At 40.7% G+C, this 23844-nt stretch overlaps 1 protein-coding gene across 3 annotated transcripts in view; it reads left to right on the top strand.

Annotated features, from left to right (window-relative positions):
- The window catches only part of foxj3 (forkhead box J3), a 168489-nt gene that overhangs the window by 26066 nt on the left and 118579 nt on the right, over positions 1–23844 (top strand). The window contains exon 2 of one of the 3 annotated variants that reach the window (XM_061786216.1): positions 17528–17635. The exons of the other annotated variants lie outside the window; for them this stretch is intronic. The gene's annotated coding sequence lies outside the window, so the exon portion shown is untranslated. The remainder of the gene's footprint in view (positions 1–17527; positions 17636–23844) is intronic. 3 annotated transcript variants of the gene reach the window in all.

The following is a 23844-nucleotide window of genomic DNA, read 5'->3' as shown; positions in this document are numbered from 1 at the left end:
CGTACTTTGTTGTAGTAATGATAGAACGGCTGGAACGGATTAATGGCATTTCCAGTCATTTCATAGGGGAAAGATGATTCGAGATACGATTTCTTTTGAGTTATGGGCGTTGTCACGGGACAAAATTAACTTGTATCTCAAGGCACACCTGTATTAGTAACAACTGTCAACAGTAGACCTTTTCAGGGAATAGCTGGGCATAGGTACCACAGAAAATAAAACGTGAATAGATGCATTGGTGTATAGTGAACTCAAGGTTCAAGGTTTCTCCTTATTTGACTTGCAGTAAGGGGCAGCTGCATACACAAATACAAACAATCATACTGTACATCAACTTCGCATTTAAACACCACATAGACATTACATTAGTGTAAAACACCTCACTATCAATCCACGCCTCGGAAGGAATTACTTTTTATATCTGGTGTATTTGCATAGTTGCCTTGTATCTTCTGCCAATATGTGGGGGATTGCTGTACTTCTAATCATTGGACTGTTTTTGATTTGAAGATGCTGTCAGATTCGTCAATCTCTAATTGCTTTTTGAGGGGGGTGGCACGTTGTCCCTGATGGATGCAGCAACATGCCGTCAAATGCGACGCCTGGGCGGCCCTCTTCTTCCCTTGACAAGACTTAGCTGCTTTGATATGTCAGTTTAGGTTCTGTCTGCTGCCTTCGCCTTGACACAATTGGCCGCGCTCGCGCCGACCTCCTGGAAAGCCCCTGGCGTGCCCGCCCCGGGGTGCGTGTTCACTCATTTATTCGGCTTCCTCCTAAAGACTGCCATGCCTTCATTTCCCTTTTAGTTTCCCCACATCCCATTAAGATGCAGCAGGCAGAGCAGTGTTTGTTCTGAAAGGCTTCTTGCTCGGGGGTTTGGGGGTGGTCACTGGTTGTGTAGGAGGTTGGTGAGGGGGCGGCAGCTTGACTTAAAGGGCTCAATGTGCACCGAGCAATCTGGTGACACTCATTGCAGCTCACAGTTGTCGGACCTCTGCTTGCTTACTATTTGGTTTCCAGTGAAAAATGCTGCTTGAAAAGTGATTTTAACACATTTTTCTAGGCATTTGTGTGCTTCCCTTTGTGATTTTACAGTTATTTCACCTGACATTCAAGAAGTGTCAAGTTTGTTTTTTGTATTTATCTTTCCCATAAAGCACTCTTCCACAGCTGCTATTTTTTGTGAAGCCATTATTGAACATGTTGACTCAATAGTAAATGACATAGTATGGAAGGAGAACAGAACTTCTTTTGTTGTTTGCCGTTTTGCAGCATATGTGGCATGTTCAAACATAACTCTTTATCCACTGTATTATTCTAGGCTAAGAATTTGGAGAATAAGGATGTGAAAGTTTAGTGTATAAAAATAATGTCCATGTTCACTTTTTATTTTAGTTGGCAGGCTTGGTATGCCCTCGCGTCCTTATGAGTCACAATGCCACGAATAAGAATTCCCTTGTCTCTGTAATACAATTAAAACATTCACAACGCTGCCATCAGGAACAGTGGCCACACTAATGATGTCACAGCGCTGTTGTATTAAATGCAAGCTCACGGTGTGGTCAATGTCAGAACAACACAGGTCAGCTGCTTGTGTGCCTTGTCAGTGGTCTCGGTCCTTATCTTTGGCAGTGACTCATGCTGCATGCCACATGATGCGCCACTTTCACTAAGTGAGTCATCCTGAAAAGCACCTGAATGTAAGGGCACGAAGGACATGCCTGCTGTTCCTAATATTATTGTCACTTTTTTTATTGCCGATTAGGAGTTGGTCGACTAAAGATATTTTATAATTGACTATAATGTGATAAAGGTCGAGTAGAAGTTGATTAATCGATGATGTCATTATTTTTTCAGCACGGTCCAACCTTTTTTTGCGCGACGGACTGGTTTCACATAGACATATTTCGATGGACAGGGTGGGAGTTTTGTGCATGATTTTCTTCAACAAACTGGCTGACTGTTCCATAGCATAGCATTTTATAAGAGTGCACATTGTAGGCAGGCTAAAGAAAATTAAGCATTTCTCTCTTGCACAGTTTCTATTTCACTTGTGCTTTTATTGCTACAATCTAATTTTTGGTATGTGCCCTGCGATTGGCTGACCAGTTCAGGGTGTACCCCCTCTCACCCGAAGATAGCTGGGATAGGCTCCTGCACGCCCGCGACACTAGTGAGGATAAGCGGTACAGAAAATGGATGGATGGATATTTCCACTCACTGGTAGACGAGGTGAGGATTTCCTTGTATATACCTACAACTCTATTATATTTACTATGCACTGGGGAGTAGGGAAAAAAAGACCCACGCAGTACTTTTCAGTACTGTCATCTGTACTTTTGCCTATATGACAAGCCAACAGACACGGCAAAGACTTTCTGTGCGGTGTGTTATAACGCAACTCGAGCGAGGGGCACACAATATATAGGAATACTGCATACTATGTAAAAGCTTGTGCCGTGTCACTGAAACATATCTGAATATATAATACATATAGTCGTGCTAAAAAATATTGGCACCCCTGGGGTGCCATTATTTCAAGCTGTGACTGTATAAAGAGACATGCTTTTGACATACCGTCACATCGAGCCAGTGGCCACTCTCTTTTTCTGTTGTACAGCTGCTACTTGGCTGCTCGTCATTGTCACTGTTCCGACCTCCTGATTGGCTCAAACGTATGGTTTGATGATGCCAAGTTCAGTTGGGTGCTCCTGTACGTCGAAATCCTCCTCCTCCTCATATTCCAACATGTTGCTCGCCATTGCGCACAGAGTGTAGCGCGCTGTGTTTGTCAATTGCAACGTCACTTCTGGTAGCCCTTGTGGTGGATAGAGTAACCCCACCCCAGTGTCTTGAGCTTCAGGTATGTTCGGGGAGGGCTCAATATGCGTCATTAAAAACCCAATTTTTAGCTAAACAACGGTTGTAAACTTGCTGGAAGTTATGTGCATGTATTACATAACATATAAACAATGCAAATATGAATTTTATCTGACCCCATAACATCTTTGTCATCTGACCAAAACTCATTCACTGCCAGGCCTCCATGTTAGCATGGATATTTGAATGCAACAGCCGTCAATGGCAGTGAAATAAATTGGACCTGCCTGACGAAGTCAAGTAGACCAAAAGATCCTCAAAATGAAGACAGCATGCCGAGATCTGAACAAATTTAGGAACAAATGAGAGAGAAAGGAATTAAAATCTATCAGTGTGGAAAAGGTTATATTTCTAAAGCTTTGGGACTCCAGCAAACCACAGTAAGAACCATTATCCACAAATGGCGAAAACGGTTGTGAACCTTCCCAGGAGTGGCTGGCCGACCAAAATTACCCCAAGAGCGCAGTGACGACTCATCCAAGAAGTCACAAAAGAGAAGACTTTACGCCGATCTGATTGGGCCGATAATTAGCATTTTATGCTGATCGGCTTTCATGTCATAAGTCGCCGATCTGATCAACGACGTCATCGACATTTAACTCCGCGTCTTCGTCGTGTATGAATCCAAAAGCTAGTTTATTTTTAGCCTCGTCACGTGTCTTGTTGCGCAGTACTGTAACTATGTGACGGCCAATAAAGTTTTTTTCAATCTTCTCTGTGAATAAACACGTCGTCGGTGTGGGACTATTTTGCGGTGTTTCAGACAAACAACACGTAAGTTATTTGGAGTCTGTGCACAACTGAAGTACGTTGTGGGGAACGTCATCTAAATGCTTCAACACAACAAATTTGATCGAGCACCTGAAGAATGTACACGGGAGCATGCCGCGTTCAAGCAACGCAGCGTCGGGGGAGAACAAAAAACAAAAATAAAAGTCAAACGGACTTGAACTCTGGACAACACCCGTCCATATAGCTGGGACAGTGAGAAAGTTAGAGTAAGCATGTCATTAACAGTATTTATTAAAGTACCGTATTTTCACGACCATAAGGCGCACCGTATTCAAAGGCGCAGTCTCAGTTACGGGGTCTATTTTTGTACTTACGCGGTACTCGTCACTTTAAACTGCATGCACTCCTTGAAGTCTTGGCGCCCTTTGCACAATGGTCATTGCACCGGACTATTGCAATATTAGTCATTCGAACTGCTCTAAGTGCTAGAGGATTCTAGAGGAAGGTGGCTTTCGCCGCGAGTTGGCGACCTATTACTGTAATGCCTAGTATGAACAAAATTAGGGGCGGCTGGCTTGACTGCTACTTTACGAGTGGAGGCTGGCCTGACTGCAGGAGAAAACAAGGCGAGGTGGCCAACTCGAGCAATGGATTAAAGAGCAAAGAATAGCCGGGAGAAGCGTCTCTACAGTCACCATTCGACTGAGGGCAATAACTCGGAGCTTGCCATCATTCCGGGAGGCTTGACGAACCGCTGGACATCCGTGCGCCTTATGGTCGTGAAAATACGGTAATATAATTACAGTAAGTTAGCACCCATTATTTCTGTCATGTTCTGTAATGTTGATTTGACCTAAACGTCAGTGGCCAATCCTTGAATGCCCCCTTGAGCTCATTGGTGTTTTTAAGTTTTGTCTAAAATGCTAGAGAATAATTTGAGCTGGGATGGGCTTCGGCACGCCCCCAACCCTTGTGAGGATAAGCTGTACAGAAAATGGATGGATGCATGGATACAGTATACAGTACACAAGTATATACAATAAATGAACAAGTCATGTAAATAGACACATTGCTCCATCTTGTGATCGGATCGGTGATCGGTTATCGTTTTTTTTAAACTTGCTGATCTGTGATCGGCCCCAAAAATCCTGATTGTGTAAAGCCTACAAAAGACCCCATAATAGCATCTAAAGAACTGCGGGCCTCACTTGCCTCAGCTAAGGTCAGTGTTCATGAGTCCACCATAAGAAAGAGACTAGGCAAAAATGGCCTGCATGGAAGAGTTCCAAGACGAAAACCACTGCTGAGCAAAAAAAACATTAAGGCTCATCTCAATTTGCCACAAGATATCTTGATGATCCCCAAGAATTTTGGGAAAATACTGACGAGACTAACTGTCTGACGAGACAAAAGTTGAACTTTTTGGAAGGTGTTTGTCCCATTACATCTGGCGGAAAACTAACACCGCATTTCAGAAAAAGAACACCATACCAATAGTAAAATATGGTGCTGGTGGTGTGATGATCTGTTTTGCTACCTCAGGACCCCGAAGACTAGCTGTGATAAATGGATCCATGAATTATGATGTCTACCAAAAAAATCCTGAAGGGGAAAGTCCGGCCGTCTGTTCGTGACCTCAAGCTGAACCGAACTTCTGCAGCAGGACAATGATCTGAAACACACCTGCAAGTCCACTCAACTTCTGCAAAGATGCATTTTTTTCCCCTCCCTCTATAATAATTTAAAAACTGCATTTTGTTTTTACTTGTGTTGTCTTTAATATTTAAAATGTGTTTGGTGATGTGAAACATTTAAGAATGACAAACATGCAAAAAAAATAAAAAATATTGAAGGGAGCAAACACTTTTTCACATCACTGTAGAATTCTGTCAGATGCCATATTTGTATATAACGTGGTTTCTTCCTGATCACCTGAACAAGGTGCAGGGGAGTCGCTGGAAGACTTGGCTTGTATTTCCAATTTATTTTTCTGCATGTATGTACGGCGCCCGAAAACTGTGTTTGGCGTAAATTCGTGGCGGGGCGGTATCTCTGTGAAGTCTGCATTTGGTGTTTGTCGGTTTGCGTCTGGGGCCCAAACGTGGAGCGCTCTGTCAGATGTGTGAAGCTGTGCAGAGGGAGCCACTGGGAGTTCTGTTTCATCTTCTCTCATGCAGCTCTGGAGCAGACATGCAAATCCACCATAATGAGCGCAGCCTGTGTGGCGGTAGTAGGAGTGCAAAAAGAGGAGGAGGAGAAGGAGGGGGGTTGAACTCAGGAATGTAAAGTAGAGAAGGGGAATGTGTAGGAAAAAGGTGAGACGCCGTCAGCCTTACCATGGGATTTTTGTAAAATGTTTATTTATTTATTTATTTATTTATTTTTGGGGCAGAATCGCAAGTGTTAGAAGTGGCGGAATATTTCCTCTTGAATCAAACGTTTGATTAGCCCGCTATGGCTGCTCATCCTGACGCTCAAGTCGAGATGCAAATGGTGCCAAGTTAATTAGCCTTATCTTTTACACCAGCAAGACATGGTGTGAATAAACAAGAAACCCAATGCACCCCACTAATCAGCACGCAGTGCAGTGGAGCTTTGGTAGGGATTTTGTAATGTTTTGCATCTTAAAACACTTGCCAGGCTAATGCATAGATTTGAGTGTTTTGCAGTTTCAGGGTAAAATGGTAAGGCTTTAGAAATGTGATGACATTTTTGCAATTCCTCATAGGTATGGGCATAATAATCACTGAATTGATCGTTAAAAATTCTCTTAACCCGTGGTTCTTAATCTTAAATGTTTTACACCAAGTACCACCTAACAAAATACTTAGCACCACCATCGTGACCAACATTAAAATACAGTTACAGTAGTACATGTGTTCATCAAGAATGAAACAGAGGTCGTATTGATATTGAGTTATGATTTCCCTCAGAGGGCCGTTAGAAAAGTGAAACCATATAAATGATTAATCATCACCAAAACATATTATTACCATTACACAACAAATTGAGGGATAACTAGTTTTGAAATCACAAGACAATGATAATAGTTTGTTCAAGTATTGTTTAAGTTACTGTAGAAGAAGTGTTCGGTAATGGAAAAATGCAATATCTCAACATTATTGTTTATTATTATGACAATTTGGAATTTGGGTACAGATTTTAGCAAAAATCACAGAAGTTGATGAGCATGATTTGCTTTCGCGGGCCACATAAAATGATGTGGCGGCCCGCATCTGGCCCCCGGGCTTTGAGTTTGACACCTATGCACGAGAGGAAGCCCACGTATCACTTGAGGTAACCATACCACATTTTGATAGTCACTGCTTTAAACAGTGTGGAACTGATTGTTGAGTACAGCACCGTTTACAGCGGAGTTCCTACGGCGGCGACCATACCGTTATAAACCGAGGACCATCTGTACCTTTAAAATTAGTTATGTTTGTTTCTGTGGTTCACCATAAATGTTCATGAGTCAATGTGACCCACTGCATGTTTAACCACAAAAAAATTATAGCTGGCTAACTAATTAACTAACTGACTCACTAGCTTGATAAGTGCTGAACTGTAAACTTTTCACCGCTGTTGGAGAAAATGTCTTTAAACCTTGGTGTTTGCATAATGGTGATAACCAATTGAATAACTTATTGACTGAATCAGTCACTCTTGTTCTTAAGAGGCAACGTAATCAAATTAGTTTTTAAATCGGAACCTGCTGTAGTCTATTACTAACCTACGCTAAGTAGTAAAGTCATAATTACTGGAATTATTTGTATGAAACAAAACGTAGAAACTTTTAGGCCAGGTAACATGTTTTTTTCCCCCCCTACCCCAAAATAAAACCTGTAAGTGTGGCGCTAACTTAGCACGCCTTCTCGTACAGTGTGACAACGTATTCTTATGCAGTTGCAAAAACTAGTTCATTGTGCTCCTTTAGTAACTTTGAAACCCCTTACCGTCGTAAACAGAATCTGAAGTAGTTGGTATAAAAAAGGGTTGCACTTCTCTGTTGCAACCAAAAGAGACTCTATCTATCTATCTATCTATCTATTGATCGAGAGAGAGAGAGATTCATTCTGAACCTGCTTGCATTCTGAAGAACAACAACATGTCAGGTAAGGGAAGTTGAGCTACAGTCACAAAGTCCACTGCATCAAAACAGGCCATTTATCTAAAGATTTGATCCCATTAAAAGCATTTCACAAATAATAATTAATTCATAAGTCAATCAAGGAAATTGAATCAAAAGACTAATTCTAGTAAATTGATTGCCTGCCTTGATGATGTAAAAACATTTATCCACCATCAGTCATGTGGTCCCCGAAGAGTGCGATAAATCCCATTATTCAGTGCCATGAGGGTCAATAGTTGTTCCATTTTGATTTTATTTTACCCATAAAAAATGAAAGGCCAGTCAATGTGACGGTTTGGCGACCGTCACCCATTAACTTAAAGATTTTTGATGAGCGCCGCAGATTGATTGCGGGTTAATTGTCAATTCCCGTGGGCTGAGAACTATTATACCTAGTATTGTATGGCTTCTTGACTAAATTTACCTAATGGATTATGGAGGAAAATTACAATCAATTTAGGGATTTACATATTACTCTCAGCATTAAGAGGAAATCTTTCTCTGAGTGTTCTTGACTCCTGTTTTTATGTGGTTAATTTCAGTACTTTACACACTTTTTCTGTTTACTTTGTCAAATGAGAAAATACTAAATACTTTCAGACTATTCGGCACCCTTTTGCTTGGGTAATAGTCACATCAGAGTTGTAGTTGTAGGGTGGGACTATACACAGTAGTCCACTGATTGGTCCAGTGCTGGGAACAGGATGGGATTGTGTGAGCTTTAAAAAAAAAAAATGGAGGGTGAATTCAAAGTCTCTTTACTGATATTATCAGTCAGTACCTTTGTGTTGAAATGACATGTTCCTCTTTTCGGGCAAATTACATACTGTCACGTTGGTACAATGTTAGGCAATCTGCATAGTTGGCACAGTTACTGGCATTCACCATGCATCAGATCGGGGCCCAGCATTCTAAATTATTGACTATTCACTGGTCATGCTGATAGGGCTTTTCCCATGTTAAATGGGTGGAAACACAAGCCAGAATATGGTTTGCTATTCGTATTATATCATGGTGAACTGAACATTTTTAATCGGGTGTGAAATATGGTGTGCAAATCAAAGAGATGTTTCAGCCATCTGTGGTCTCAGCAAGCTAATGCTAAACAAAATGGTGACAACAGGAAAAAGGCAGAGGAACATTCATGGTTGTCCGACTGGTTGGGAATTGAAACACTCTTCATTCACACAATGTATCCTCATCTTTAGATTAACACGTTTAAAGGGTCCAGGATTATAAAAATAGTGCCAGAGATCAGGCCAATTAGACCAGAAACTGACAGCATCCAACTCCACTCAATAAAGTGGGCACATCTTATTTACCAATCTAACTCAAGTGATTTCCCAAGCTTGAAGGTGGCTGTTGACCTGTCATGGCAGATATTAACACTGGAATAAAATGAAACTCTCAGCTGCCCACGCAAGCCTATTCACCTTCCCCATCTTTAAAAAGAGTTCCCCGTTGGAAGCACCGCAGTCAGTTTCACAAGCTTGACGGTATCTTCCGCCGACTGACTCTTTACACAGAGGGAGTCCCTGAGTTCCTGGTAACATTGGGTGAGAGTCCCCTGTGGTTGTCTGGTAGCTTTGTGCATATTACTATTGTTCATTTTGGATTGAGTATCCATTTGATCATTTAATTTCGAAATGGTTAACATTTTCCTACATGCTCCAATTTCATAAAAGCCCTGACAAATAGGGGTAGTATTGATTCTTGATGCATTTAAATAAAAAATGTCTGATTTGGTGCATGCATGTGCGGGTCGGAAATGCGATATATATATTTCTAATAGCTGCAGGTCTTTGGCAGTGGCTTATTAATCTTCGCTAGGACATTTTTGTTTTATTACATTGAACAACATAACACTATCTTAGGAAGATTCGCCTAAACCCGTGCAGACGGCAGGTATGGCACAAGTAGGAGTTCAGAACGGTCAGTGAGAGGTTCTCCCATCCCACTAAAGGTAATGATAATGATTAATGGCTCGTTGATTTTAATTAATACATTTACGTTTCTACACCATGGCAGACTAGTGGTTAACACGTCAGTCTCACAGTTATGAGGTTCGGGGTTCCAATCCTGACTCAGTCCTTCCTGCGTGGAGTTTGCATGTTCTCCTTGTTCTTGCATAGGTTTTCTCGAGATACCCCAGCTTCCTCCTGCATCCTCCAAAATATACACATTTGGTTAATTGAAGACTCTAAACATCAGTGTTTGACCTCACAAATATTCTCCTGGAAGAATGGCCCAAAATTCCCATAAACTCGCTCCTAAACCTTGTTGAAAGCTTTCCCACAAGAGTTGAAGCTGTTACAGCTGCAAAGAGTAGACAAACATCACATTAAACCATATGGATTTAGAATGGGATATCACTTCAAATCATATGTGAGTCAAGGCAGGTGAGCAAATACATTTGGCAATATAGTGTGTATATTAGTGGTGTAATGATTCATTCATTTTATCAATGTATTGATTCATATTGCTACTTGTCCAACTGGATCGATCCGTGCTCAGCAAGTTAGCATTCCGGTCGTAAATATCCATCCATCCATCCACCCATTTTCTGTACCACTTATTCTCACTAAGGTCGCGGAGGTGCTGGAGCCTATCTGGCTATCTTCGGGCGTGAGGCGGGGTACACCCTGAACTGGTCGGGCACATATAAACAAACAACCATTCACATTCACACCTACGGGCAATTTAGAGTCTTCAATTAACCTACCATCCATGTGTTTGGGATGTGGGAGGAAACCGGAGTGCTCGGAGAAAACCCACGCAGGCACGGGGAGAACATACAAACTCCACACAGGTGAGGCCGGGATTTGAACCGAGGTCCTCAGAACTGTGAGGCAGATGTGCTAACCAGTTGGTCACCGTCCCGCCTGGTTGTAAATATATTAATTCAAATTATTTTGAAAGGTAATTAATCAATTGTATCGATACTAGGAGAAATTGTACTGGATTTAAGCACTTTTTGTGGAGGTGTGAATGTGTTGTATTTCCAAGAAAAACGCTTGTAATTCCTTTTACTTCCCTTGACGTTTCAGTTAGCACATGACAGTTAACACTGTCAAGGCTACTTTCTTCTTTGTCTCTTCGCTTCCTTTTTTATGCCTCATATGTAGCCACTCCTTTCTGTAGTGCCCCTAGTGGTTGGATGAGACACCACAGTATGTGTGTGGTTTTTTAAGCACTTTTTTAAGTTTAAGACGTCCGTCTGTCTGTTGAATGGCAGATGAGAAGGCTAGCGAGAAATTATCATTAAGGATGCGTGTGTGTGACTTGCGGCAAATTGTCATGCACTTTGAAGCCTTTCAGGCTGCTTAGCTTAGCTTGCGAGCCGCTAACAACGATAGCATAGTACCCTCGAGGGGTAACTCGAACAAGAGGAGAATCAGCGACAATGTCAACTAGTGGACACTGTTTCAGGCTCACGTTCGCGCTCCAAAGACCATGTTTGTTCATTTATTTACCTCTCTATGTATTATTAACACTATAACTAAAATATTTTCCTCATGAAGATCTCACAGTCTTTCGTTTTTGGCCATTACTTTTTAACTGTTTAGAACAGGGATTCTCAAACTTTCAGTAGAGCTAGGGCTACCTTACAGTGGTGACAGTTTTCCAAGGACCTCCTTAGAATTCTAACACCAATTAAACATCTTCTTTTCAAGGGGGAAAAAAATGGCCCAACAATAAAATGTTTACATGTGCCCTGTGATTGGCACCCAGGTATAGACATATAGACATTAATACCTGCTTATTCCCAATGAAAACATATTTCTGTTCTGCATCTCACTTTTTGCTCATGGTTCACTTTCCCCTCCTTAATCATTGTAGATAAGAGAATGGCAAAGGAATTTCTCATCTTGTGTAAATACAGACAGCGCATGCATTTTAGGAGTGTGGCGATGGTTACCTTGTTGATAGTGTTTACACCCTTTTTTATTAATAATTTAGCACTCATGCTGTGTTTCACCTGAATGGGGATGGTCAACATGTCCATGCTCATGTTGGCAGAGGATGGAGTATTATTGAGTCTGGAGAATCATAAGAGTTTGCCGATGATATAGCAGTGATCGATATATTCAGCGGTGAGGGGGTGGGGGGGAACTGCAATAAATCACAAATTGTACGTAACTGAAGAAGGCTGAGAGTCCTTTCCAAGACAATGAGAAAAATAATACCAAAATAAAATCCATCCATGGTGCCCTGTGTGATATGCTGTACATTTTTTTGACTTCATTTTGTTGAAATGCCTCATTCTTTCACATATTGCACTGTACAAAAATACTTGAAAGGATGATTTGTTCCATCAAGCATAACCAAAAACATCATCGTCGTCACTTGGTTTATCAAAACAAAGTATCTACAATCGTCTCCATTTCTGAATGACAACAATGAATGCAACTGGAGCAAGCAATTGTCAAAAACAATTACGGATATACCGATACCGGACGTAGAAACAGAATAAACAACCTTTAACGTTTTTGCTCAATCATGCTGTCACACATTCTGACCTTTATGTCGGAAATTTATACATTTAATGTAAAAATGTTTTTTTAAATTGGACTAAAATGTTGGTCGTATCCAAACTTTTATGGGATTTTATGAAATTGGGAAAGCGATAATGAAAAAAACCATTTGTCCCTTTAAACTCAACATAAATTATTAGCCAAGGTTGTCACTTGTTTGTCAAAACCAAGTAAGGGCAATCGGCTCCATTATTTACTCTTCATGAAAACCAAATGAATGGAATGGTACTGTGAGTAAAGGCAGTTGTTTAAAAAAAAAACACTGTAACAAAACATGTTTTCATTAGTTGTTTTTGTGAGCAGTGTTGAGAGTTTATGGAAGAGACTAGTAGAATACTGATGTTCTTTGCCTATTAAAAACTCATGCACATCGACGTATCAATATCTTGTGCGATACCGATATTTTGTCCCAGCCCTATGTCACAAGGTCAAAGTCTGTCATTGGTTGGCCGGTGTCTTTGTAGATTAGAAGACAAAATGATAAAACCATCCTCTTGATCACTTGTTCGATGCTGTTGTGAAACTCCTTGTGCAGACTGGATTATGGCTAAGAGGAAAGGTCATTGATTTATGGCCGGTGGCTGCCTGTTAGCAATATGTTCTGAAAGCTTTGATCGCAGACTTTTTTTTTTTTTTTTTTTCTTCTTGGGAAACTCACAATTGATGACACGGAAATATTTGTTTGTAGTTGAACATTGAGGGCACTTGCCCGGCATGCTAGCAGAGGAATGTATTATCGACAGGTACTGCAGTGTGCACAATGATTTCAAGAGCATTTTAAAAAGAGCTTTACGCAGGAAATGTGTGAATTTGTAAAGTGTTTAAGAGCACTGCTTCAGCAGCTTAATGATGTTGAAGCGCTTAGCTATGTATGGCAGTAAATATTCTGTTAATGATTCCTCAGAGATTGAATATTGATTGACAAGTAAAATGTTCTTAATTGTATCGCTAAGGCCAATCTTAAGCGACACACCTATTAACCTTATTTCATTTAGCAGGAACCAGCAATTGTATTTTTTCTTTGTTTAATCATGCTGCTCTACAAAGGCAGAGGCTACTGACTAATAACATAAAACAGTAGTTATCACTTGGAATCACCACTGATGTTTGTGGTTGAGCTTCCTGAATTGTGTGAGCATCCAGGTATATCACGACTCATCAAGAGGGGTGTGTAATACGCAAACACGTTTAAAACAATCAATAAAGACCTTTATTGTACACTTGTGCAACACAGACTCCTCCTGATACTGAGTCGACGCTACTTATTACTAGCTAGATGGATGGATGGACGAGCAGACTTATGTTCTACAAGAGAAAAAATATGACAGTCAACTCTGAAATAACTGGTTCTCCTAAAAAACAAAGTGTACTACTGTCAAGTACCCAAATTCCCGAATATCAAGATTTTAACTAGCAAATCATAAGCCCGACTCGATCGCGTGAAATGCACGCAAAGATGGCCCTTCCAAGTTGTCACCAAAATACTTGGGTCTGCCAGTGCATACACAAGTGGTCTATTTGTGATTCAGCAGCAGGCCTTCACTGGCTGCCAGACTGGCAAGGAGTCAGCCTCTCATGGGGGAGTGTGTTAATGCAGGCCCCCAGGCGGTGGGACCAAGGTAATTTGGTTCGCATAGTCAGTGTCAGGGCACCCTTGCCACATCCCAAAACAAAGGCCAACTCCCGGGAAGCAATTAGGACCACAACCACTCCTGATCAAAGCACTGATCTCTTGGAGAGGGTTATTCAATTACCGGAATGTTGGATGACTATTCTATCTTCATGGTGATTGCATCATGAGTGTCTTCTTTTTTGGTGTGTCTCACTGCCTCTTCTGTTATAGCTGAGGGTGTAAGCAGTTTGGACTGGAGGTTCTCAGGTTCAGTGTCTGCTGCAGACCAAACAGAAATATGCAGATTTGAGATGTTTGCTGGAGGGAATACTTACTTGTTGATCATTTCCCCAATTCGATTTATCCACAGTGGGTATGGAAAGTATTCAGAACCCCTTAAAATTTTCACTTTGTTATATTGCAGCCAGCGGCACGGTGGACGACTGGTTAGAGCGTCTGCCTCACAGTTCTGAGGGCCGGGGAGCCTGTGTGGAGTTTGCATGTTCTCTCCGTGCCTGTGTGGGTTTTCTCCGGGCACTCCGGTTTCCTCCCAGATCCCCAAAACATGCATGGTAGGTTAATTGACGACTCTAAATTGCCCGTAGGTGTGAATGTGAGTGCAACTGGTTGTTTGTTTGTATGTGCACTGCGATTGGCTGGCAACCGGTTCAGGGTGTACCCCGCCTCCTGCCCGATGATAGCTGGGATAGGTTCCAGCACGCCCGTGACCTTAGTGAGGAGAAGCGGCTCAGAAATGGATGGATGGATGGATATTGCAGCCATTTACTAAATTATTTTTTTTCCCTTCAATGTACACACAGCACCCCATATTGACAAAAAGCTGAATTGTTGAAATTTTTGCAGATTTATTAAAAAACTAAAACTGAAATATCACACAGTCATAAGTATTCAAACCCTTTGCTGTGACACTCATATATTTAACTCGGGTGTTGTCCATTTCTTCTGATCTTCCTTGAGATGGTTCTACACCTTCATTGGAGTCCAACTGTGTTTGATTATACTGATTGGACTTGATTAGGAAAGCCGCACACCTGTATATATAAGACCTTACAGTTCACAGTGCATGTCAGAGCAAATGAGAATCATGAGGTCAAAGGAACTGCCTGAAGAGCTCAGAGGCAGAATTGTGGCAAGGCACAGATTTGGCCAAGGTTACAAAAACAATTCTGCTCCACTTAAGGTTCCGAAGAGAACAGTGGCCTCCATAATCCTTAAATGGAAGACGTTTGGGACAAGCAAAACCCTTCCTAGAGTTGGCTGTCCGGCCAAACTTAGCAATCGGGGGTGAAGAACCTTGGTGAGCGAGGCAAAGAAGACCCCAAAGATCACTGTGGCTGAGCTCCAGAGATGCAGTCGGGAGATGGGAAAAAGTTCTAGAAAGTCAAACATCACTGGAGCCAGTCGGGGCTTTATGGAAGCCGACGGAAACCTCTCCTCAGTGCAAGACACATGAAAGCCCTCATGGAGTTTGCTAAAAAACACCTGAAGGACTCCAAGATGGTAAGAAATTTGATTCTCTGGTCTGATGAGACCAAGATAGAACTTTTTGTCCTTAATTCTAAGCGGTATGTATGGAGAAAACCAGGCACTGCTCATCACCTGTCTAATACAGTCCCAACAGTGTCCACCAATGTTCACCATCCAAAATGACAGAACTGGAGACGATCTGCAAGGAGGAATGGTAGAGGATGCCCAAAACAAGGTGTGAAAAACCTGTTGCATCATTCGCAAAAAGACTCATGGCTGCATTAGCTCAAAAGGGTGCTTCTACTAAATACTGAGCAAAGGGTCTGGATACTTATGGCTGTGTGATATTTCAGTTTTTCTTTTTTAGTAAATCTGCAACAACTTTAAAATTGAGTCCACAGCATATGAAACATAACCTTTAATCTAATGACAATTGTCCAGTGTCAGTGCTTCTAAATTAATTAACAAACCCGACTGAGTGATTTAATTCAAGTAGAGAACACAGGAGGAATGCAGATTTTGTTCACATTACTTTTTTGGAAGGATTTTATGCCATGTATTATTTCCTTAATTATGAATCTCTTTCATTCTCCTTTAGCATTAGGTACACATCTAATTATATTTGACCAACATAAATCAGTATTGGCTTTTGCTTAATTGTGTTCCGTAGAACACAAGAATTGTAGGCGTTGCAAGGCTTTCATCACAAAGTACACAGCAAAGTTTGTTGAGAAATAAAGTTCAGTAAAATTGAGTTTGAAATACAGCTTGAAAACTATTCAGTGCATCATAATCTCAGTTGTTGTTCATTTAACTTTTATAAGGCGTGAATACTTTTTGTTGTGTTATGATTTATGGGGAAGAAAATGTAATTTTTTTTTATTACCACTCCAATACATGTGGCAACTGGAGCAAGATTGTATGACTTGACTTGCAACTTGGTTAATTAAACCAAGTAATGACCTGAATCGACTTGCTTGAAATTTAGTGGCGACTCGACTTGACTTGCTTTATTTTCTCTCGCACTGACTTGGGACTATCTTGAGACTTGAAGGTTATGACTTGAGACTTGCTTGTGACTTGCTCAAATCAGACTTACTCCCAACTCTGGGTCCTGTGTTTACAGTATCACATACAGCACAAAAGGCTCGCTGAGTTACTGATGACTTTACTAGGCTAGCGTATCATAGGCTCCTGATAGAGCCGGACACATTAGTGATAGACCCGGACACATGGATGATTTACGTACCAATTCCGGTTACATTGCTGCTCTAGGAACGGAACTACAGTATGTTCTAATTGAGGACTCTCTACATTTATTTTTGCATTGCATTGTCAAACTTTTTGAATGATGCTACTTTTCTGCAACTGAACTTGCCTTCTTCTAACAAACCTGTGTATCAAGAAGAAAATACAAAATTGATTGTTATCATGCTAAGATGTCACAATATTTTCATAGTTGATGCAGAATTGATATATTTATTATTCCTTTTAAGGTAAATTAATAAATAGCAAATAATCATCACCTTCCACACTTGGCAGTGGAAACGCAAACTGGATTCTAAACATTAATTGGCTTTCTGAGCTAATTAGGCCGTGCCCACACTTAATCATGTTTGTTTCAGGTTAAATCAACTGTCATCCAATTGCTCGGCTTGTGGCTTTAAAAAGATGGAAGCTGTTCGTCCAACAATTTATAAAAATTTTTTTAAAAAAAGTGGACAAAATGTGTGCACCATTTGTTGTTTTACGTGAACACAGCCTTTGTCAAGTCCTACTTGTGCGAGTTAACTAGTTGCCAAGTCAACAAAACATACGAATATCTGTATTTTTTCAACTCTGTACACAATTTTTGTCTCTCGATATTGCTGTTTCTGCATTCAGGTCAGCAATTCTTGCTTAATTTTGAGGCCTCTCCAGAAAGCCTGAAGTGGCTCACTTGATCCGCAGCCAACTACCCCTCTTTCCCACTGTCGCCCTGTCTGCTCTGCCCGGTAGCCTCTTCACCACGTACAGCTATACTTAGAAGACTATGTTTGGCTGTAATTGATGAGACAAAGGGGCCTCTTCTGCCTTTTGAAGCATTCCGTGTGTATAAAGGAAATGGCGGATTTAGCTTTGCTCCCTTTTTTCTTTTCTTTTTGACAGGTCGTTCTTGTCAGCCTTTAACTGGCCCATAGCCACGGTTTCGCTCCAACTGATTGGCAGATTAATTATGGATGTGATTTGCTTGGCCACTGGCGATGAGGGAGTCAGGTAAAGATACCATTTTTTTCTTTACAAGAGTGGCGAAATCCGCTTGCATGCCACAATCTGCTAATATCACTGACATATGCACTAGATTGCTTTGTGAAACGGAAGAATTAGCAGAGATCCTACACTAGTTCCCTTAACAGAGGATCTGGCATTTATCTGCCTATCCCACAGTCAGATAACACTTGTCAACAACAAATTGATTGTCTTAAGATTCTTTAGTTGATTTAGGAAAATTTTGGTCTGATTAATCCAAATAGCACATTTGTTTTTCTCAATCAGGTCAACTTTTTGAAGTATGGGCATATTTTTACATTTTAGTTTACATGTACAGGTATTTTTGTTTTATATCAGGGGTTCTCAACCTTGTAAGAAATGAAATACACTATCAGTCGGAAGGTCGTGGGCATTAGCTGGCCTTCAAATCCTCACAGACATTTAACATTTGATTAATAAACTGTCAAAAAAAATTCTAATGAGGAATATTCGCAAAAATCAACCAATAATGTCACAAAAATGTAATCGATTTAGTAAGAATATCAGATTTAAAAAAAAATCTAATTAGCATAAAAACCAGACATGAACCAGAGAATCGGATGCCATTTTCGGATTCAGCGACACAAAATTGCCCTAAATCAGCTGAAAAAACTGACAGCTTTTTTTTTGTAACCCAGTATAACTAAGCAACAGGCGAATGTACCATTACACTGTCAGTGACTGCGATAAAACTTTTATATGGTTTCACAGTCATAATGCCACTGCAATGTGGCCCGCAACAAAAATGAATTTGACACCCTGTTTTAGAGACATCTGATAATTGCACCCTTGCTGACTTTGATCGGGGGGAAAAAGGAGTTGGCGCTATGGCAGTGAGCCAGGAGGAATGAGTGTGTAAAAGACAAAGAATATCCAAAGTCTGGGATCATTTAACAGTCAAAAAGGAGATAACCAACGACACAAAATTGCCCTATTATCCTTCTCATTTAAAAACTATTTATCCATCTGTTGTGTATATTTAATAATATGATGAGGAGATTGAACATCTATCCATCCATTTCCTACACCGCTTATCCTGTTCAGGATCACGGGGTGCTGGAGCCTATCCCAGCTGACTTCGGGCGAAAGATGGACGTCACCCTGAACTGGTCGCCAGCCAGTTGCAGGGCACACAGAGACAGACAACCATTCAAACTCACATTCACACCGCCACTGAGTGGGAACTGAATTCAAGTTGCTCGCAACACAGTCAGGCGAATGTACCATGTACCAGTGACTGCGATTAAACATTTATATGGTTTCACAGTCATAATGGCCCTGCAATGTGGCCCGCAACAAAAATGAATTTGACACCCCTGTTTTAGAGACATCTGATAATTGCACCCTTGCAGACTTTGATCGGGGGAAAAAAGGAAAAATACCACAGACATGACACTCTGCGTAGAAATAAGTTGCCATGATGGCAGTGAGCCAGGAGGAACGTGTGTGTAAAAGACAAAGAATATCCAAAGTGTGTGATCATTTGACACTCAAAAAGGAGATAACAAAGTGCAACACGTCTACTGCAAAGAAGAACTAACTCACTACAACAGCGCCTCTGCGATCGCCAACGCAAGGCATCGATGTTAACTAATTTGATATAGCTTCCTACCGCGAGTTAGAAAGCATTGTCCTTAGTATCATACAACCCCAATTCCAATGAAGTTGGGACTTTGTGTTAAACATAAATAAAAACAGAAAACAATGATTTGCAAATCATGTTCAACCTATATTTAATTGAATACACTACAAAGACAAGATATTTAATGTTCAAACTGATCAACTTTATTGTTTTTAGCAAATAATCATTAACTTAGAACTTTATGGCTGCAACACGTTCCCAAAAAGCTGGGACAGGGTCATTTTTACCACTGTGTTACATCACCTTTTTGGAACATCCCACAGTTGAACCAAATGGCCTCAGGAACACTTCAGAAAACCAATGTCAGTAAATCCAGTTCGGCGCTACATCCGTAAGTGCAACTTGAAACTCTAGTATGGAAAGCAAAAGCCATTTATCAACAACACCCAGAAACGTCGCCGGTTTCTCTGGATCCGAGCTTATCTAGGATGGACTGATGCAAAGTGGAAAACTATTCTGTGGTCCGACGAGTCCACATTTCAAATTGTTTTGGGAAATTGTGGACATTGTGTCCTCTGGGCCAAAGAGGAAAAGAACCATCCGTACTGTTATGGACACAAAGTTCAAAATCCAGCATCTGTGATGGTATGGGGCTGTGTTAGTGCCAATGGCATGGGTAACTTACACATCTGTGAAGGCACCATTAATGCTGAAAGGTACATACAGGTTTTGGAGAAACATATGCTGCCATCCAAGCAACGTCTTTTTCATGGACGCCCCTGCTTATTTCAGCAAGATAATGCGAAAGCACATTCTGCACGTGTTACAACAGCGTGGCTTCGTAGTAAAAGAGTGCGGGTACTAGACTGGCCTGCCTGCAGTCCAGACCTGTCTCCCATTGAAAATGTGTGGCGCATTAAGAAGCATAAAGTACGACAACGGAGACCCCGGACTGTTGAATAGCTGAAGCTGTACATCAAGCAAGAACGGGAAAGAATTCCACCTACAAACCTTCAACAATTAGTGTCCTCAGTTTCCAAACGTTTATTGAATGTTGTTAAAAGAAAAGGTGATGTAACACAGTGGTAAACATGACCCTGTGCCAGCTTTTTTGGAACGTGTTGCAGCCATAAAGTTCTAAGTTAATGATTATTTGCTAAAAACAATAAAGTTGATCAGTTTTAACATTAAATAGCGTGTCTTTGTTGTGTATTCAATTAAATATAGGTTGAACATGATTTGCAAATCATTGTATTCTGTTTTTATTTATGTTTAACACAACGTCCCAACTTCATTGGAATTGGGGTTGTACATGGTCTATTCTTGACCTTATAAGGTCAAGGAGAGACACAGCCGCCAGTGCACTTTCAATCGCTTTATTGAAGAAACGGTAACAAAATAAACACATACTGTAAGTACGTTCATATTCTAGCTACAATGGCCACAACTGATGCGCAGGGACTAAACGTAGCAGACTGGCTAAACTGAGCTAACAACAGCCAGCTACACTCTCATTCACTAACGCACGTCACTCAGGCCAGGCCCCGCCCTGCTTTTTAAAGCCACACACATTCAAATCACAGATTCTACATTGTCGAACGCAAGGATGGACAAGTGGACAAAAATAATACCTGCACCTCACATGCACATTCTGTATCGGTATTGTTGTTTAATAATGATTTTTTAATGCAATTATTTGATTAATCAATGGGATTATCGGCAGAATAATGGATTTTACAAATATCCGATAGCCTCCTGCAAGATAATAGCGCTCACGTGCGCTTGCAATACTCAAACACGTTGCTATTTTAGTCTCCAAGATGCTCCTAAATACTTTGCCCTGGAGGGCTGGAAAAAGTGAGGAGTGACTGAGGGGCAGGTGAGCTGGGTTCCCACCACTCCCTGATTATCCCCTTGCAATTGGTAGGAAAATAAGGGCTTCACCCACCAACACTCTAGATAAAGCCGTTGATATGGAAGGTATGACCTAGGTTTCGGTGGAGGGCGAGGATACCAAAGGCTTGTTACCAGGTTACATTACAGCACTGTTGTTGTTGTGAGCACGCGTGCCAACATCTTAAGGAGGCATAGAAGGTAGAGCGTTTAGCGATCCCCCTCCCTGTGCCAAGTTGCCATCACACCACAGGAAGATTCTTGTCATAATAATCTCACCCCTTTTTTCCCTTCATTGTGTGGCTCTGCTTTGCTTACACCGTCTGGGCAATTATTTTAACAATCATTTGACTAAATATTGACTGTCTTAGCAACATTTTTTTTTAATGGAGCAGCCATCACACGTGTCCGTGTATCTGTAAGGTGGCCTTACAGTGTTGTGTATGCGTGTTGTTACCCGTGATGGATTCGTGACTGCGCTAGAAACACGCACAAAAAATGGGGGATTCAATTTTGAAAATTGTAGATAAGTGGAGGAGCGCACTGGTTTGGTACCTGTCACCATTCTTGTGTGTGTAAGTGCATGACTGTGAGCTTGAATAGCCTGAGGAAATCATGGCTGTTATGCTGCATGTAGTGTTTGAGTGGAGCTCGTTGTAGTCATGCTGTAAGAAGTTCCAGGGAGAACATAAATAAGGCTCTCTGTCATGTATTATTATTATTATTATTATTATTATGTAATAGGAAAATGTTTTGATTGTATTGTGGAAAAATTGTGAACTTGCCTGAGGTCTCCCGTGCTAGGCTAATTCGGAGTGTCGCGATACAGTATGTGCATATTTTGCTAAACGCATCCTTCCTCTCCGTAATGTGCATTTAGCAGAGGACGTGATGGCATAACTCACTTGTTCCACTGGGGTTAACATGTGGCCACGACAGCACTGAACCCAAACAACTTCAGTGAATTCAGCCCCTTGTTGGTTAACATAATAGTGTTTTGTTTAGTCATAATTAGACTTTATACCGATTTAATCGGGCTGATCAGTATCGGCCGATATTTAGCATTTTATGTTGATCGGCTGATCGGCTTTAATGTCATAATTCAACTATCCAATCAATGACGTAATTGATCGGCTCCGCAAAAGACATTTACTCCGCGTCGCCGCATGCAGGGTATATTTGAATCCAAAAGCTAGTTTATTTTTAGCCTGGTTGCGTGTCTTTTGACGTAGTACCGTTAATATCTGACGGCCAATGAAGTTATTTTAAAAAAAACAACAACAAAACAAAAAAACATGTCGGCGGTGTGGGACAGGCAACACGTAATGCCCGGATCAAACTACAAGACAAATTTGCTCTTTCAAGATTGCACTGTCAGACTACTGCAATAAAATCTTGTATTCCGATATCACCGCATCCTGTTTTTTACAATCATTGGGCTTTATCTTCTCAAATGTGACCAGATACACTCGTTACTGTGGCGACGACAATACGAGTGGACCGCGCCGATGGTATTATAGGGACAAAATGGGGAAAAACGTGTGTTGGTGGTCACCGGTGCTCAGGAGAGGACCTTCGTTTAAGGCTTGCTTGAGATATGTTCACTTACTTTTAATACGATACGGCTCACAAGCAGGCAATAAAATGTTATGTAGCCTAGCAAGCTACTGCTAGCACAAATGGTTGGACGTAAACATGCCGCCGTTCTGTCAACAAAAACAAAAACAAACAAACAAAAACAAACAAATGTCACAAAAAGTGGATACATTAATTACTGTATTTACTTCCTGCCATTTAATAGAAGACCATTCATTTGTTCTGTCTGTCACTATGCCTCACTGGCATAAACAGAGGAACAAAGATAGATTTATTGAAAATATATATTTTTTTAGCAATTAAGTACACAAGTATATACAGTAAATGAACAGGTCATTAAATAGACACATTCCTCCATCTTGTGATCGGATCGGTGATCGGTTATTATTTTTTTAAACTCTCTGATCGGCCCCAAAAATCCTGATCGTATAAAGCATCGTCATAATTTAGGTTAAATCTCATTTAGTCGCTATTTCTCCCATTAAAGAAGGGAAAATTCATACATCACAATTATCTTTATTAGTCAAGTACAGTGGTGCCTTGAGATACAAGTTTAATTTGTTCTGTGACAATGCTCGTAAGTCAAAACACTCGTATCTCAAATCATCTTTACCCATTGAAATTAATGGAAATGGTGTTAATTGGTTCCAGACCCCAAAAAAATACATTTTTTTTTTTTTTTAAATAAGGAAAATAAAAATGTATATTTTACTTAATAAAAAACATTTACTCATAACATAATTTCAAAGAATGTAAAGAATTCAATTTGTGCATTATAATTAATTCATTGCGGCTCCTTCTGGCGTGCACGACTTGTACACTGGGGACAGTATAATAGTCATGCAGACCACTGTATGTTAAAACACAATAAGGAATTTGTCTTTGGTGGTTGGGGCCGCTCTAGTACTACAGCAAACAAGCCGCTATCATGAAATGTAGATTTATACGGTGGCCTGGAAGTGCAAAACAATATAACAAATTTTGAAACACTTTAACATTTCAGAAAACATAAAAACAAAACACAATACACTTGAACATTTCAGAAAACACAAAAACAAACCACAAAACATTTTAACATTTCAGAAAACAAATTAACAAAACACGA

The sequence above is a fragment of the Phyllopteryx taeniolatus genome, chromosome 9 (genome assembly GCF_024500385.1).
Source record: "Phyllopteryx taeniolatus isolate TA_2022b chromosome 9, UOR_Ptae_1.2, whole genome shotgun sequence".
Taxonomy (NCBI): Eukaryota; Metazoa; Chordata; class Actinopteri; order Syngnathiformes; family Syngnathidae; genus Phyllopteryx; species Phyllopteryx taeniolatus.
The sequence above is the reverse complement of the archived record's forward strand: the minus strand, read 5'-3'. Positions and strand labels throughout refer to the sequence as shown.